Below are 3,170 nucleotides of genomic sequence, written 5' to 3'. Positions count from 1 at the left end.
CTCAAGGACGTCCTAGTCCGGATGGTTGTCAATCAAGAAGTTCTGGTCTCCTTTGTCAATGCAAAGGAGTTCCGCGAAATGATCAACATGATCAATCCGGCCGCCTACTCCCTTCTATCCAAACAAAGCGCTGTTTCCGAGTCAATCTTGGACACTTATTGTATGACTTGTGCCTCAATCACCAACTTACTCTCGTCAATCACCCACATCAGCATTACTTGTGACGGATGGACTACTCCGACCAATGTATTGATGTTGGGTGTGACTGCCCACTGGATTGACGACTTGTTTACAATCGTGGAATTACTCTTGCTTTGAAGCCTATCGACGGACCACATACTGGTGCTAACCTTGCCACGCTCCTCAAGAACATCCTTGATTATTTCAACATTACCGGACACCTCTTCTGTATCACAGCAGATAATGCATCCAACAATACGACTATGGGTCAGAGTCTTTCCTCATTGATTCCTCATTTCAATGCTTCACAGAACCTACATGAACCTCCCCTCATCAACGCCCTCGACCCCACTATTCCTCAACCATCGTCGTCGATTCCCTTATTTCTTGAGCCAATTTCAAATTCTGAGATAGGCAGCATCCTCACGCGAATTCGGGGATTTCATAAAAAAATTAAACACAGTAGTCAGCTGAAGACTTCGCTTGACAATGCCATTGCCAGCTGTGCCACGTTGGCACGTAAGGTTGGTCTTGTTCACGAAGTTTTGACACGCTGGTCATCCACCCACTCTTCTCTTTCCCGATTTATCGAGCTCAGAGTCGTGCTGAGTATCAATTCAATTGCACCCCTGCCCTTGAGTGCTTCAAGCTTGAGTACGACGAGTGGCTCTTAGTTGAAAATCTTGTCCAGTTCTTAGCTCCTCTCGCTGCTGTAACCAAAACTCTAGAAGGACACACATACCCAACTTTCTCTCTTGTTATGCCTGACTACCCATGGCTAGTCAAACGGCTTGAAAGTGTAAGTTTTTTCCTTTTCTTTTATTTTGTTTCTACCTTTCTATAAGTTACTGATATATGATGTATGACATGCATTTGTTTGTTACAGGCTTGGGCCGATTCTAAATGCAAGGAGTTGAAAGTTGCAATTATGCCCATGATAAAGAAGGTAATTCAATATCAAGAGGCGGCTCAGAAGAAGGCGGTGTATATCTGCAGTGCAATTCTTGACCCTCGACTTAAACTTACCGCCGTTAAAGCTCAAACTGTGGAATCGCTGGGTTGGGGACATGAAGATCTAGTTACTTACTTTACCGAACATGCCTCTGCCTTTAAAGCTGCTCTTGACCCGGAGATTGAAATAGTTGAACCTCAAGAAACGCTCCGCCTTGACCAACAAACACTACATCAAGCGACGCAAGACGGTGCCAATTGAACATGAGGTGCACGAATATCTCACTGCCCCTCAAGAGGACAAGATCTGCAAGCCTCTCAACTACTGGCAAATCAATGCTTGTCTGTGGCCCAACCTGGCACGTATGGCAAAGGCAATGCTTGCTGTGCCTGCCATGAGTGCCCCTAGTGAGAGTTCATTTTCTGATGCCTGGAGAGTGATGAGTGATCACCGATCGTCATTCACTCCCACCAATCTTGAGGCGCAAGTATGTCTTAAGAGCTGGAACCAGATGATATCAACCTGAAACGTTTCAAGTAAGCTCACAAACCTCTATGTAATCTTTAAAAAGCTGACATCTATTTTCTTTCCTTTTGAAGTAGGACCTCTTATGAAAATTCATACACATAAATCCAAAATATACTAACTAAGTAGGATCTTGCAATTCTACATTGTTTTTACTTTCTAAAAACACTCCTAAAGCTCTTGTACAAGGTTCTATACATGTGAACTCTTCGGATCAAAAAATTGTTTTCCATTTCTAAATAGGCTCATAATGTGGTTATCTAAGAGCATCTCCTATCGTCTCGGTAAACGGCTTCGGTACGGTAAATTTTACTGTACCGAAGCCCAAAATCCACAATCGTGTGAAAAACACCATTCGGTATCTATCGAATCGGTCAAAAATCGGTAGAGGTCCAGCAAATTTGCTGGACCTCTACCGAGTCGGTATTTCCACAATCTACCGAAAAGCTACCGAGACTCGAGTCTCGCCAAAGTCTCATCAAGGTTCCCAAATCCCTCTACTATCCCCCTCTACTATCCTTCCTTTCGATTTACTTTCACTATTCCATCTCAATCTTCATCTCATCTTTGTCTGAAATATCAACTCGTTATCAATCAAGATGGATCAAATCAATCAAGACTTCGACCATCAAACCACTCAAAATGATCAACTTAATCAAAATTCATCAAAGAAGAAAAAAAGCAACAACTGGTCCTCTGCCGAGGAAGTATTGCTCGCCGAGGCGTGGGTCCACGTCAGCCAGCTTCCCGAATTCGGCACGAACCAGACTGGCGAGACCTTTTACAAGCGAGTCACTGAACACCTCAATTCCAAATCGTCTTTTGGAACTCGAGATCTCAATTCGGTTCAAATCAAGTCAGTAGACATCATCGTTATCAAGTAGACATCATTGTGATCAAATGAATGAACTGATCATTTTCCTTTTTAGATGGGCCGCTTTGAAAACGGCTACGCTCAAGTTTAGTGGTTACTACGGTCAGATCGAACGCTCTCCTCCAAGTGGCACTGTCGAGTCCGACTGGCCAGAACTTGCGATCCAGCTTTACAACAAGCTCAACCCCAAAAAGCCACCCTTCAAATCCCTCGCAGCTTGGAGGGTGCTTTCAACTGCCCCCAAGTGGATTGTTCCACGACCTCCGCCTGGACCTTTGGCTTTGGCTATTGCTGCCATCCCCTCTAGCGAAGCCCTCTCGGATGGCACCGATACCAGTACTACTACATCTCATCCTCGTCCTTCTACCCCTCCTCGCCCGATTGGAATCAAGCAATCAAAACGCAAGCGTCAAGAAGACTCGATTGCTCAAGAACTCAAAGAAGCTCGTGATGAACAACTTAAAAGAAGTAATGAGTTAGCTGAAAGAAGAGTTCAAGCTCTCGAGGAAGGGAATGAAGTGGTGAAGCAGATGGCTAAAGCAGATGCTGAAGCCAAAGCTAGTGTCGCGACAGCGACTGTTACTTCGAGGATCGTGGCGCACTGTCTCGTCTTCCCCCACCTTTGTCGACCGTTTTTTT

The sequence above is a fragment of the Melampsora larici-populina genome (genome assembly GCF_000204055.1).
Source record: "Melampsora larici-populina 98AG31 unplaced genomic scaffold MELLAscaffold_17, whole genome shotgun sequence".
Taxonomy (NCBI): domain Eukaryota; kingdom Fungi; phylum Basidiomycota; class Pucciniomycetes; order Pucciniales; family Melampsoraceae; genus Melampsora; species Melampsora laricis-populina.
The sequence above is the reverse complement of the archived record's forward strand: the minus strand, read 5'-3'. Positions refer to the sequence as shown.